The sequence below is a fragment of the Suncus etruscus genome, chromosome 14 (genome assembly GCF_024139225.1).
Source record: "Suncus etruscus isolate mSunEtr1 chromosome 14, mSunEtr1.pri.cur, whole genome shotgun sequence".
Classification (NCBI taxonomy): domain Eukaryota; kingdom Metazoa; phylum Chordata; class Mammalia; order Eulipotyphla; family Soricidae; genus Suncus; species Suncus etruscus.
The window spans coordinates 262,348-278,843 of NC_064861.1; positions in this window are offsets into that span (position 1 = coordinate 262,348).

Consider the following 16,496-nt stretch of genomic DNA (forward strand, 5'->3'; position numbering starts at 1 on the left):
CCTTCCCTCTAAATTCTGGCACAAGACAAGGCTGTCCTCTCTCACCACTCCTATTCAACATAGCACTGGAAGTACTTGCTATAGCGATTAGGCAAGAAAAGGATATCAAGGGAATCAGGATAGGAAAGGAAGAAGTCAAGCTCTCACTGTTTGCAGATGACATGATACTCTACTTAGAAAACCCTAAAGACTCTATCAAAAAGCTTCTAGAAACAATAGACTCATATAGCAAGGTGGCAGGCTACAAAATTAACACACAAAAATCAATGGCCTTTCTATATACCAATAGTAATAAGGATGAAATGGACATTAAGAAAACAACCCCATTCACAATAGTGCCACACAAACTCAAGTATCTTGGAATCAACTTGACTAAATATGTGAAGGACCTATACAAAGAAAACTATAAAACTCTGCTCCAAGAAATAAGAAAGGACACACGGAAATGGAAACGCATACCCTGCTCATGGATTGGCAGGATTAACATCATCAAAATGTCAATACTCCCCAAGTCATTATACAGATTTAATGCCATCCCTCTAAAGATACCCATGACATTCTTCAAAGAAGTGGATCAGACACTTTTGAAATTCATTTGGAACAATAAACACCCTCGAATAGCTAAAGCAATCATTGGGAAAAAGAATATGGGAGGAATTACTTTCCCCAACTTTAAACTGTACTACAAAGCAACAGTTATCAAAACAGCATGGTATTGGAATAAGGATAGGTCCTCAGATCAGTGGAATAGGCTTGAATACTCAGAAAATGTTCCCCAGAGATACAACCACCTAATTTTTGATAAAGGAGCAGGAAATCCTAAATGGAGCAGGGAAAGCCTCTTCAACAAGTGGTGTTGGCACAATTGGATAGCCACTTGCAAAAAATTAAACTTAGACCCCCAGCTAATATCATGTACAAAGGTAAAATCCAAATGGATTAAAGACCTCGATATCAGCCCCCAAACCATTAGATATATAGAACAGCACATAGGCACAACACTCCCGGACATTACAGGCATCTTCAAGGAGGAAACTGCACTCTCCAAGCAAGTGAAAGCAGAGATTAACAGATGGGAATATATTAAGCTGAGAAGCTTCTGCACCTCAAAGGAAATAGTGCCCAGGATACAAGAGCCACCCACTGAGTGGGAGAAACTATTCACCCAATACCCATCAGATAAGGGGCTAATCTCCAAAATATACAAGGCACTGACAGAACTTTACAAGAAAAAAACATCTAACCCCATCAAAAAATGGGGAGAAGAAATGAACAGACACTTTGACAAAGAAGAAATACACATGGCCAAAAGACACATGAAAAAATGTTCCACATCACTAATCATCAGGGAGATGCAAATCAAAACAACGATGAGATACCACCTCACACCCCAGAGAATGGCACACATCACAAAGAATGAGAATAAACAGTGTTGGCGGGGATGTGGAGAGAAAGGAACTCTTATCCACTGCTGGTGGGAATGCTGTCTAGTTCAACCTTTATGGAAAGCGATATGGAGATTCCTCCAAAAACTGGAAATCGAGCTCCCATACGATCCAGCTATACCACTCCTAGGAATATACCCTAGGAACACAAAAATACAATACAAAAACCCCTTCCTTACACCTATATTCATTGCAGCTCTATTTACCATAGCAAGACTCTGGAAACAACCAAGATGCCCTTCAACAGACGAATGGCTAAAGAAACTGTGGTACATATACACAATGGAATATTATGCAGCTGTCAGGAGAGATGAAGTCATGAAATTTTCCTATACATGGATGTACATGGAATCTATTATGCTGAGTGAAATAAGTCAGAGAGAGAGAGAAAAACGCAGAATGGTCTCACTCATCTATGGGTTTTAAGAAAAATGAAAGACACCCTTGTAATTATAATTTTCAGACACACAAGAGAAAAGAGCTGGAAGTTCCAGCTCACCTCAGGAAGCTCACCACAAAGAGTGATGAGTTTAGTTAGGGAAATAACTACATTTTGAACTGTCCTAATAATGAGAATGTATGAGGAAAATGGAGAGCCTGTTTAGAGTACAGGCAGGGGTCGGGTGGGGCGAAGGGAGACTTGGGACATTGGGGATGGGAATGTTGCACTGGTGATGGGTGGTGTTCTTTACATGACTGAAACCCAAACACAATCATGTATGTAATTAAGGTGTTTAAATAAATTAAAAAAAAAACTTGAAGGAGCAGAATAGTCACCAGATAAATGCATGCCGGTCTGAGGGTAGGGGAGAGTAGGGGCAGAGATAAAGCATCAGAGAGATGCTTCCTGCTTTGTATCTATTCTTTACTTTCTTTTTTGAACTCCGGCCTTCCTTAGCCACCTCTGGCCAGTGACTTTCCATCTGCTTCTTCCTCTCTCCCAGAAACCCCTGTGCCAGTGGTGGCAGGCCTAGACTTCAGGAAGAATAAAAAATATATTTGGTTTCTATCTCTTTCTTCTCTCAGTGCTGGGTGGGAAGTCACTACACATGTCTTGTATTTGCTCTGGAAATGTGGAGAAATTAATATCCATCCTTTAATCAAAAAAGACTATTAAAAAGACTTTATGCTATTTGCTTTCCTAATCAAATAAAATAATTCTTAAAATCAGAAAAAAAAGAAAACAAAATATGAGGATTATAAAAAAAAAGCAAAAATAAATAATTGGGATTAAATCAAACTAATAGAATTCTGTATTGTCAATTTAAAAATGTCACCCTACTGGTGGGAGGACAGCACTGGTGGTGGGAATGCCCTCACTTGATGCAATCAACCCAGGTTCAGTCCTTGGCATCCCATATGACCTCTAAAGTCTGCTTTGAGAAATTTATAAGCGCAAAGCCAGAAGAAATCCCTTAGCACAATTGTTTATGGCTTCAAAACAAAACAAAAATATTTTTAAAGAACCTAGAGTACACACACACAAAAGATACTTTAACACTATGCAACAATAAGAAAAAAAGAATAGTACAGTTAGTTGAATTCATGATAAAACTAGAAAATATCCATTTTATGTAAAAAATAGTATTAGCAATATAATTAAAAGATGACCTCACTCATCTGTGCTATATAAACAAAAGAGATAAGGAGTATCATGTGAGGAATAAAAAGTTTGAGATGATACCATCCTTGTCCTGGTTTTCAAAAATTGGAATAACAAGCTAGGGGTAGACTCTGGTATGTGAATGAAGAGGAATGTTTATGAGTACTTTGGTGGTAGTGAGGTGTGGCGATTTTGTACATCACAACTATAAACATTAATATTATTGTAAATAGGTGGCATAAACTATAATCATTAAGTTAATAAAATATTTAGTGGAAACTTAAAAAAAAAGAATTTTTTTAATGTCCACTTCTTCCTATTATTATTGGTGTATAGGCCATTGATTTTTGTGTGTTAATTTTGTAGTCTGCCACCTTGCTATATAAGACTATTGTTTCTAGAAGCTTTTTGGTAGAGTCTTTAGGGTTTTCTAAGTAGAGTATCATGTCCTCTGCAAACAGTGAGAGCTTGACTTCTTCCTTTCCTATCTCAATTCCCTTGATATCTTTTTCTTGCCTAATTGCTATAGCAAGTACTTCCAGTGCTATGTTGAATAGGAGTGGTGAGAGAGAACAACCTTGCCTTGTGCCAGAATTAAGAGGGAAGGCTTTCTGGAAAGCGATATGGAGATTCCTCCAAAGACTTGAAATTGAGCTCTCATATGATCCAACCATACAACTTCTAGGAATATACCCTAGGAACACAAAAATACAATACAAAAATCCCTTCCTTACACCTATATACATTGCAGCACTATTTATTATAGCCAGACTCTGGAAACAACCAAGATGCCCTTCAACATTTGAATGGCTAAAGAAACTGTGGTACATATACATAATGGAATATTATGCAGCCGTAAGGAGAGATGAAGTCATGAAATTTTCCTATACATGGATGTACATGGAATCTATTATGCTGAGTGAAATAAGTCAGAGAGAGAGAAAGACACAGAATGGTCTCACTCATCTATGGGTTTTAAGAAAAATGAAAGACATTCTTGCAATAATTTTCAGAGACAAAAGAGAGGAGAACTGGAAGTTACAGCCTACTTCATGAACCTCACCACAAAGAGTGATGAGTTAAGTTAGAGAAATGACTACATTGTGAACTATCCTAACAATGAGAATGTATGAGGGAAATAGAAAGCTTGTCTAGAGTACAGGTAGGGGTGGGGTGGGGAGGAGAGATATTTGGGACATTGGTGGTGGGAATGTTGCCGTGGTGATATGGGGTGTTCTCTTTTATGACCAAAACCCAACTGCAATCATGTTTGTAACCAAGGTGTTAAATAAAATATTATTAAAAAAAGAATTCTTACCACTTTGGTTCCTTAAAAACTTCGCTAACTTATTTTATTTTTATTTATTTATTTTTGTTTTGTTTTGTTTTGTTTTTGTTATGTTTTGTTTTGTTTTTAATTTATTTCTTTATCTTTTTTAAATGATTGTCCTACATATATATTGGTGAGCACATACTTTTTTAATTCCTTTTTTTTTTTTTTCCCCTCGTTTTTGGGTATGTGACCTGTTTCGGTTATCCCATCAATCCACCCACAAATATACAGACATTATAATGTAGCACCACTTCCCCCGGCAAAGGCACACTAAGTAAAGGGGAAATCTTACATAAAAAAAAATAATAATAACTAACAAGTTTAAGAAAAATCATTTAAGTTCAGTTTAAAAGTTTTTAAACAATTGGCGATTGTTAATTATAAAATTTTTTTTTGAATGCTGAAGTCTTACAGAAGTCAGGAGGCATTCCCGTGGCATTCAAAAATAACCATTTTACCTCCTGCCAAGCTGTTTTCTTACAGACTTCCTGCAGCTTCCCGCAGTCCTGTCCTCATTCACTTCAAATTAGCCTGTCACCCCTCCTGCTAGCCCACCATTCCTGCCGGACCTGTTTCTGACTGACTCTGCCTAAGGGGAATGTGGGATGATACTCTGCCTGGCAGTCCTTCTATAAACCTTCAGCATGCCCACTGCTACCAACAACCCTGCTGACCTCCACTGGGGAGCTGAGACTCATCAAGGCATACCTTTGACACAGGTCATGGGTGTGGGACCTTGCTTACTCGGACCATATATGCGCCCCCCCTCCGTCCAACTATCAAACATTTGCAATCAAACCATTGTGGTTAATAACACTTCCATCTTCATTGAAGCCCCCAGCTCCACTGGACATTCTCCCCATATTGTTACTAAAATGTTTCTTGCTTATCATGACTATTAGCTTTGTTAATGCCTAGATTAACCATCAAACCTGTTGGTCCAGTTTCCACCTCGAACCTCATCCTGCAGATGGTCAATGCCTCCACCATCACTGACCATGCCTATCTGCTATTCATCTCAACCGCCCTTCTGCTTTGGCGACCCCCTGCCTGTCTCTGACCCCTTCGCTCTGCAATCCAGCCCCAAGCCTCACTTCGGCATCACCTTGGAACAGGTGGTGGAACTTGAACATTGCCTTTTGGTACCCAATATGATTCCCCCTAAAATTGTAATCAAATTCTTGTCGTTGATTTCTCCTTTCAGTTCATGATTGCCCCCAATTTAACGTTTTTTGCCTGTTTCACTAGTTTATCTCCCCCATTGTTTTACATTTGTTTCTTTAGTCCTAGTATCACTGTGTTTTGGTTGTTTTAATGCCTAAATTGACTGTTAGATCAAAAATTGCCTTATTACCTCTTAAATATAATCTTGTGTCTCTCCCCCGCTGCAGTACAAGAATCAAACACTGCCATCACCCTAGCCTTATTAAAAGGCCTAGGTGTTATTGGTGTAAGCACAAATATTTATTCATTGGTTCATACTCTAGAATCTGCTAATGCCTTATAACTGTTGCTAAAAATGTTTACAAACTTAAGAAGTTTACACTATTGTTGATTTCCTAGCAAAGAGTGCAGAATAACTGCCGTGGTTCAAAATTAACATTTTTTGAGGGAGGGGGGAATTTGTGTCATCCTTAGAGTAAAATGTTGCTTTTTAAAATAAATTCGGCTTAGCTAGAGATAGCATTCAACACATAGAGGATAATTTAGTAAATAGATAAAAAGATATAGAGCAGAGTGAGAGCTGGTACAAAAATTGGTTTTCTACCACTCCATGGATAACAACAGTGCTCCCAGCCTTTTTGGGGCCCTTCATTGGCTTTATGTTGCTTGTTTCCTTTGGTCCTTGGTCTTTTCGCAAACTCACCACCTTCGTAAAGAATCAAGTGGATGAAGCAACCAGAAAGGACTCAAAGGTTCTGTACCAACAACTATGCACCTCAGAAGACCAGCTGACACCTGACATCTCCCCTCCTGCCAACTCTCCGCCACTTAAGTTTGAAGTTATCGAGGAGCTGGCGCATAGACCTCAATCTGTGCGCTCACGCCTTGCCAAGCTTTGGAAACGACTGAATCAAGGGTAGCAGATGCGGTGACTGGAAGCCCCACACCTCTTCACCCAGTGTGGCCAGTCCACCGAGGCACGTCTGTCCCTTCCATATTGTATACTAAACAGGGGGAAATGTGGGAGATCGAGCACCCCACATATCAAAGGAACTCTGAATGAATTTTCCACCGCCTGCCTGATTCAAGCCACAAAAGTTTGCATAGCCCCGAACCAACAGAAAACTCTGCAAATAAATTTAGCTCAGCACAAAGAATCTGGCTTAACCAGATGCCTTAACCTTTCCATGGAACCTGTTTTTGTAACTGCTCTCAAGCATGTAGTTATAGATATGTTTTTGTAAAGTTTAAATTATGATCCTTATTGCTTGCACAAAAGATAGATCTAAATGGAAAATAGGCTAAACAAATAATTGTATTTGCGTAAAATCAATTAGCTATTTGTTTAAGAATTTGCTTCCCCTCCCCCCATCCTGCCAGGTTCCTCTTTATCCTTCCCGCCATAAAAATGTGTTTATGCTCCCATTGGTTAAAATTGTTGTACTTGTAAAAAAAAAAAAAAAAAAAAAAAAAAAAAAAAGAATTTCCATACAGTTTCCCCATGGAGTCTGAACCAGATAATATTGTCACTAATTGTGAAAAGGGTTACTTTTGTTATCATATTCCCACCAACATAGGTTGTTTTGTTTGTAATCATTTTTATTTATGCTATTGTCACTGGTGTGCTATGGTTTCTTGTTGGTTTGACTTGTATTTTCCTCATAATAAACAGCATGAACACATAAAAAAAGAAGAAAAAGAGAAAAAAATGCTAAAAACAAAGCTGAAGTCCAAAAAAAAAAAAAAAAAAAGAATTCCCAAATAATCAGGCCCAGCACCATTTGGGTTTACAGGACTTGGGAATACACAAGAGCACTTGCGACTCTGTGTCCCTGTAAGAAAAGGCTGTAGCAATCAACTGAAGGATCAGATTAAAGTGGATTCATCAATATGCACCAATGCTGGGGACTCATTTAGACCATAACAGTGAGGTTAGCCTGCTTTGGATGAACTACCTCAGCAGCATTGGTTCTGCCATCAGTAATATGTTGTCAGGAGAATTCTGAAATATAAATAAAAATACAATGAGACCTCAAAAAAAAAAAAAGAGAAAAAAAGAATTCTTTTAATTTGGTATATAGGAATTTTAACATGAAATGCTTATAAGCCTAGGAAAGGACCATAGCTTTTAAGATTTATTTTATTTTGGTTAAATGTTTTAATTAAAAGTCTTATGTTGTTCATGTAGAAGGATATGTGATTATACAAGAATAATAAAATGGGGATTTTAATGCTGGGGAAAAGGGAAATTTTGAGAAAGAATTACGCAGAACTGAAGGAAATTTGTAGAGTAAATTTGAATAATGTGAAAAAGGTGAAAGTATGGACTAAGGAAAGGAAAGGTTAGGAACAAAAAAGGAAAGGAAAGTAGGTGAATGCAGAAAGTTTAAGAATGTGTAGAAGAAATTGAGCATGTATACTAGGAAAGAAACTGCATAGTCATATTTTGTGATTATCATTATACCATGTATTTACATGTTATGGTGTATTGCCCCATTTATTGTGTCCTGTTCACTCCTTTGTTGGTTATTTGTGTTTCCACAAAGACCTACCAGAATGAAAACTTGATTCTTATCCCCTTGTCCCCTTTTGGCTGGAGATCTTGATAATATTTACCCACAGCACATAATTCACACAGACAGGAGGGTTAAGGGATAAAAGGTTGGGCGAAGAGAGTCCTTTGTCAGCCTACTGCTAGCTCCAAAACACACCTAGAGCCAGCCAGCCAACTCTGGCACAAGACCCTGAACACCTCACTCCCAAACTATTTATTCGGTTCTCAACAGCAAAGAATAATCTTATGGAAATATTTTCACATACAGCAATGGTGTTTTTATGCTATGGGGTTTAAAATGGGGTAATAAACATCTAAAAGATAAAGGTTCTAAAGGAAATAATTGAGACTTTAAGACAGGTCATTAAGGTTCAGTTTAAACCCTTTTTTGGAAAATAGTGAGCATTCTTCTTGGTATAATATGGGGGCCCAAATTCTGAGCAAGGAGAGATGCCATTTTGTAGAAACCACATGGTGTCTATTTATCCCAGGTCTATGTCCATAGACCCCGCCACATGCTACATGGCCACACCAAGTTGCCTATTGTGGGTGTACCTATTTAAGACCCTAGACCCACCCATTTCGGGGAGGGGTCTTGGAAACCGGATAGTAGGTGTAACTTTACCTGCGAGCCCCTCCCATTCCTGGGAGGGGTCTGGGAAAAGGTAGATAAGGCATGGACCAAGGGAATTCGGGCCTTTTTGGCTTTTTGCCCTTTTTGGCTCTTTGCCCTTTTTGCGCCGCTGGGCGCTCTGAGGAAGATGGCTGAAAGGAGTTTAGATGCAGGGCCAAGAATAACTAGTGCTTAAAAGGTTATGAGATGGGCCACACACATGTGGTGAATAGGGTATGAATAAAGTTAATGCTTCCTGAAGCCTGCCTGTGAGTGAGTCTTGATTACGCCGATTACCTGGGCCTGGAATCCGCCAGCTGGATGGGGATGAAGCCACGTGGCTGGGGCCTAAGCACAAAGGCCTCCATCCATCGCCATCCAGCCCCATCGTTAATTATTTCATGCAACAGCCTATCAGGGAAGGACAAGGGAACAGTGGAAAGGTACCCCTAGACAAGAGCCAATCATTTTTTAGGATCATCAGATATCCCTTCCATATATATAATCTTCCTTATGACCTTGGGCAGGACTCATCTCCTTTGAAAAATGGCCCTGACTGGCCAGGCTTTGGGGTTCTTGTTGGCAGATGGATTAAAGTATTAACATTTATTCCAGTTGTGCAGCCTCTTCATTCTAATGTACTACAAAGAGCTGTGTGAATATAGTCATTGTTTAAAGAACTAAAAATATGGGGAATTTTATTGTAAAAAGACCCTAGGGCAATAATTAAACGGTTTAGGATATCTATGGAAATTTGATAACATTGCTTTTTCTCTCTATCCTGGCACCTTTTAGTACCATTTATGTGTCATTCAAAATTTGACAAGGTACAGGTTGATGGTGGAGAGAAAAACTTATTTTTGTAGCTTATTAAATTAAGTACATTCTAGCAGCAATCTAACTTAAAGCCCACTTCTTTTGGGTAACCTATGTGAAGATGTTCTTACCAATGACATTAAATGTAACCATCAGACTGGTTAGAACTTCACCACTGAAAAGGTTAGCCAGAAAATGAAAAGTAACTCAGAGTTGTGTTTATTGATAATGTTATGATATTTTGGTTTCTATCAACTAATTCCTGGGTTATCATTACAGATAACAAGGACAAACGCTCCAAGATCTCATTGGTTAAGTAATATTCCCCTGTATAACTGATCTGATACTTTTCAGATATTGAGACACTGCAGACCTGAACCAGTTAACTGCTCATTTAGGGTAAAATGCGATTTCCCACTATCTAGGAAGAAACTATTTTCCCTTGTCACCAGGAAGAAGCTACAAAAAAATTGACCTTTGGCCACACTCCCTCCTAATTTCTTCTAAGGTGGTGAAATCTCTAGGGAAAATAGAGAGAAGACAGGTCAGCTGGAAAAGCTTCCAAGGGGAATAAGGGCCAAGGAACCCAACAAGCTATGGTCGTTGACAATTGGAGATTATATTGTGTCTATTTATCCCAGTGGTTAGAGCAAGTAGCAAAAATTAATTGATCATTGTTAGTATAAATAAAGAAGAAGCAAAGATTGAGGCTTCTCCTAAAATTATTACACACCAGGTGTAAGGGTGCTCTTAGATACAGAGCAGTGAGAAACCCCTGGGAACCTCTTAATGAGTCTTTTTCAGATACCTCTCAGGAGCCCAAAGCCCTGTGGTCAGCAGCCTGGATGGACTGTGTGGCGACCTCAAAGGACCCTTTGCACATTCATCTGCCTCAGCTTCCAGGACTGGAGCAGAATGACGATCATCCTGTTGTACCAGAGAATAGCAGTAGCTGTGGGATGACTATTGGCAAGAGTGAACATCTGATTTATTTGTGGACTGTGCTTGAACTGTTGTGACTGTGCTTGAACTATTACCCAAACTGGGGGAAAGTTTAGCAAAGCAGAAAAAGGAGTCAGAATCTAACTGCCCATGGTTAAAAGGTGGTTTAATAAGTCCCCCTGGCTCACCACTCTCCTTTCCTCCATTGTGGTCTCCCTCATTATCCTACTTCTTCTCCTCACTTTTGGCCCATGCATTTTGACCAAATTGGTCCAGTTTGTCCAGACTCTCATCGAAGCGTGACTCCTGATTTTGGAACAGCAATACCCGACTGTGGACATTTCCACTGAGGTATAATACCCTTTATAGCACGGCGTCACTCAGGAACTACCGTGGAGATGCCCTGGCCTGGTGGCAACACCCTAATTGGGCTCTTAAAACAGCAGGCCTGGGGAACTGCATGGCCTGAGGGCTGCTCCACTTGGTGAAGTCAAGACAGTACTACAGGGGCAATACAAACTCTTGCAGTTTTATCTTGCCCAGCAGAGACATTCAACCCTTTCCAGTGGACGCTTGAGTGGAACCCTATCTGGCCCCTCGCAAGGTCTCGACAAAGTTTCTCATTGCTGTTCTGGAATACGACCCCAATTGGGTCCCTTAACTGGGAACTATTGATGGCCAGGCTTTCATAGGGCAACCATAAAGGACTTGAAACTGCCCGTTGAGCCACCACTAATTGTCATCATCCCAGTCGGCTGGGAGCGTTCAGAGCACCCTCGGGGAAACCGCCTCCTTCTGCCTTAAGGATTTGCCTGGTAGAAGGTTCTTCCTTTCATATGAATAATTCCACCATTTCAGGATTGAAATGGATCCTATTAAAGGGGGGATGTTGAGTCTGGAAAAAAGGTGATTTTTGATTTTGGGGTATAACCTTTTACTTTGAATTTCAGTGTGTAGCTGAAGAGACTGAAAAAGAGCCTTAAAGCAAATGATCTGACAATGTGTTAAAGCTGACCAAACTTGCTTTAAGGCTCTTTTTCAGTCTCTTCTGTTGTATGTTTTGCATCTCATCTTCCAGTTTCTGATTCAGGCCTTGGCTACTGTTAATCCTGTTAGGATTTCCATTGAGGTTTACAATTCATCTACCAAGTTTTTCAGACCTGTTACTTCAGTTTGGAGTTTTCTGATTTCTATCTTTGTGTTCTGCTCTGCATGATCTATGCTTTCTTTGATTCCTATGAGTATTCTTCATATTTCTATTCTAAACTCCTTATCTGAGAGAGTAATCAGGTGGTTGGTATACTTTAGATCATCAAAGCTATCATCTTCATTCTCTGTGCATGGTGTTTGGCATTTATTCTCAAAACATGAAGACATTATTTCAATATTCTATGCATTCCTATACTCATTACTGCCCTTAGTAAAAAAAAAAGTCAGGATAAATAAATAATTTGTGTCCAATGGTAGATAAATAACATTTTATATATGTGTGTAAATATATATAAAGAAATGCTATGCAACTTGAAAAAATGAAATTCTAGACTTTGCTGCTATGTGCTTGGAACTTGGCAGTTCATACTGAGCAATGACCTTGGGAGAATAGTACTGGAATACTGTCTGAGTCCTCTCATTTAGAGTAGATAGGGAAGCAAAACAAGACAAAAATACTGTACCAAACAATGACAAATGCTTGACCATGAATAACAATATTCATTACCAAATCCTGATGGAAAAAATGAGAGAAAAAAAATGACTAGACTAGAAGTGACATTGATATAGTGCATAATGCCATGGGCACTCTGGTGGTAGTGGTACAGAAGCTGAATAATATATTGTATTCTATTACTAATTGTAACAATCAAATTCAAATACAGTATTATAAAATAGTTGAAATTTGGGGAAAGAGAAACCTCCCATTTTCTTTTTCCATTGAATTGCTTTGCTATTGGAGGTAGTTTATTATTCCATGTTAATTTTAAGTGCTTTGGTTTATTTATTTGAAGAATGTCATTATTAATTTTATATAGATTGCATTGACTATGTTGTGGTCAAGATTGTCATTTTCACAATATTAATCCTTTTTATTTATAAACAGGCAATATATTTCCATTTCCTTATGTTCTATTTTACTTATTATAGTAGAGTTCTATAGTTTTCTGTGTATAAGTCTTCTGTTAAGCTAATTTTAGGTACCTGATTTTCTGAGGCACAATTGCAAATTGAATATTTTTAAAAAATTATTTCTTCTATTTAATTATTTTTAGATAAAATGTCATAAATTTCTGCATTTTGATTTTGTAATTTGCCACTGTACTGTACAAGTACATTATTTCCAGTAGCTGGAGTACTACTTAACTATAAGAAAAGATAAAATAGAGCAATTTCTGCTACACTGATGAATGTGGAAAGTATTTGTTAGGAGATTGACAGTTGCAAAATGATTTGCAAAATGATCACACTCATATTATGATAATAACAAATGATCAAATTCAGCAGAAAATGAGAAATTTTCTTCAGTGAAAAGTTTTAACACAGAGTGGGGAAGAAATAATGGAGGGAATAGGATGGGGAGGACACTGGGACAGTGGGGGAGGGAAGTGGACACTCTGGTGGAGTATGTGAAGACGGAATGCTTTATCAAAGAAATCCTACCTAGGATGGTGGGTCCACTGCTGATGTGTGTGGTGTTGAAATTTTGCGAATGAGAACTTTTTAATATTATTATAAACCACAGGACTAAAATTTAAAAATATAAAATATGTTAAAGAAACCTATCAACAGTATTGTAAACCCTAAGTATATTAAAATATATTAAAATTAATTAAAATTAAATATATTAAATTTTTTATGAGTTCATGTAGCAAGAGTTTCCTATATTTTAGAGCCCAGTTAAGACAGGTTCCTTTTGCATCTTCGAGTGTAAGGGTTTATCACTGCCATCAGTCTCACTCAAAGTATGGTGTGTGACAACTAAATCCTTGTTCCCTGCCCCAGAGACCTCAGCAATATTACGGCTGTTAGTGTCTGGAGTATTCTGTTTTTGCTCTGAAGGGGAGTTTATAGTCTGAACCTGATCATTTGTGCTAGCCCAATTTCTAGAAGGCATAGTGGAACCCAAAATTTCTTGGGAGGGTTGTCATTTGTAGAAACAGAGGCATAACCCCTTCCTCTTAGGAGAAGATATCCAGCTATCCTTTTTTCATCCTCCTTGATCCAAATAGGTTTATGGATTGTTTCTTGTCTCTGAATATCTTCTTTAAAATGTCTTTCCGCTAAGAGGATATGGGAGGTAGGACAAAAACGGTGGAGTAGGGAGGACAAACCGGTGATGGGAATCCCCCCTGATTTTATGTAAATATGTACCTAAAATATTATTGTCAACAATATGTAAGCCACTATGATCAAAATAAAAATCATGTTAATAATAAAAAAAATGTCTTTCCGCTGCAGTGTAACTTTCCCCTTGGGTTAAGTTTAAGTAACTGAGTGTGATAAGAGTCAAAGATAGCAAATCCGTTGGTGGTAAACCTCTTTTTCTATTTTTTTTGCAATTGAGTTTTTAAGTTTCTGTGAGTCCTTTCTACAATGGCCTGTTCCCTACAATTGTAAGAAATTCATTTGAGATGTCTTATCTGCCATTCTTTACAAAAAAAAATTCAAAAGATTTGCTAGCATAGGTTGGCCCATTATCAGTTTTTATAGAATATGGAATACCCATCACAGAAAAACATTGTAAAAGAAAACTACAAACAGCCTTAGATTTTTGAGAAGACATGGGAATAGCCCACATAAAACGAGAATAAGTGTTCACCACAACATGAAGATAAGGTTTCTTTGGAAATAAATCTGTTTGAGTTATATCCTTTTGCCAAAGTTCGTTAATTGTAAGCCTCTTGGGTTTGCTCCTGCTATGTGAGTCTTTTTTGTTAATGGTGCACATATGTTGCAGTTTTCTACAATTTCTCTAGCTTGCCTTCATGGAATTAGGTAATTCACATGTAAACGGTGAGCATTTGTGTGTAGGGTTGAATGTTCCTCTACAGGTGATTTAAATATAGGCATTGCTAGCAAGTCAGCAGTTTTATTTCCTTGAGCCATCTATCCTGGAAGACCTGAGTGGGCTCTAATAGGCATGACAAAGATGTGAAGCAGTGGCTATCACATGACATAAATTTACCAAATACAAAGAATCAGAAACAATATTCAGATACATTTTCTAATAGGTAAATTAGCATTGCTAATTCAATTTTCTGTGCAGATTTATAGTTGGTATCTATGGTCATATTAATGTTTTCTCCGGTTATTCCTCCTTTTCCATTTTGGGATCCATCGATGTAAAAAATCTTGGCATTGGGAATAGGGGAATCCCGAACAATTGAAGAAATAACAAACTGAGTTTTTTTTAAAAATCCCAAGTTTTTTCTGCTGGAAAATGGGAGGATATTTTTCCTGTGAAATCTGAGAGGGCTCTTTGTAGAGATTCATTAAGAGACAATATTGACTCAATTTCCTTTTTTAGTATTGGCAAAACTATTATATCTGGGTCAAAACCTAGTAAAGATATAGATCTGAGTCTTGCCTTGAAAATAATCTCTGAAATCAGTTGCAAGTAGGGGACAACTGAGTGAGGCTGTTTGTTATGTAAATACACCCATTCCAAAGGTCCTGACTTGCATCAAGGCCCCTGTGGGGGTTTCTATAGTAGGGAAGGTTAACAGAATACCTTTTCTCCTGGGATGAATTTTAAGAGAAACAATTTTTATAATCTGCTCAAGATTATATAAGATTATGTAGCAGGTCAGCCCCTGAAGAGGTTGACTGATGGAGGGATGGAGAATGAGGCCCTTTTCTTCCAGCTCGGAGCACGCGTCTGCCACCCTGTCTAGCCCACGGTTCTGAGGTGAAACGGCGGGTAAACAGCTCGCAAACAATCAGGCTCGTGGAAATATTTGCTTTATTCGGATGGACAAAACTGAAGTCCAAAGACTCAGATTCAGTTCCAGCCAGCAAAAAGCCCCCGCCTTCCACAGACCCTTGCTCTTATAGTCCAGAGTCAGGTCCCACCCAATGGTGGGATCAGATACCAACCAATGGTGGAAGCAGAATCAGGTCCTACCCTAGGGTGGGGGCAGAATGCCAGGTCACAACCTAGGGTAGGGCACAGATTAGGGTGAGCAACATAGTAATCCCCCAAAATATTTACATACACAACAATTCCCCCTTTTGTTTTTAGTAAACAAACAATATTGTCTACAATTATTAAAAGAAAAATTAGTCAATAATAAAAGAGCGGCTGTTTGCATAAGCGCATCACAGGAAAATGTAAAGAAAAACTTCTAACCTAAGCACAGGGTGTCTAAAACCAGAAACATGTATCAAGGAATCAACTACAACCTCCTGAGAAGATAAATCTAAGACGTACATAGATCTTTCGAAGAGACACCAGAAAGGTTGTGTAGCAGGCAAGAAGAAGCATCTTTTCTTTATTTGTTGTTGTTGTTGGTGGTGGTAGTGGTCGTTTTTGGGTCACACCTGGCAGTGCTCAGTAGTTACTCCTGACTCCACGTTCAGAAATCGCTCCTGGCAGATACCGGCATTTGAACCAATGACCTTCTGCATGAAAGGCCAATGCCTCACCTCCATGTTCGGCCTCCATGCTATCTCTCCAGCTCCATTTTCATTCAAGTTCAGGTAGACCAGAAAGCCCATCTTTGAGGGCATTGAACTAGGCCTTTATTTCGGAAGAAGAGGCACATACACCCTCTGCACAGTGGGGAGCCACTGCAATGATGATCAATAGGTATCTGAACTTAGTCCAAGTTCTTAATCCAGTCTGAAGTCCATAAGATGTCTGAAATTGATGTCGACTATTTATAGATGGGAGCTTAAGTCACAAACCAAAACAAAATGTTTAAGGCAGAGACCCTCCCTGTGTAAATAAACAACTTGAGGGCCCATCCAAAATGGATGGAACCTTCTATAAACCTAGTATTTTGCCTATGATGTGCCCACGCAAAAAACCCTGA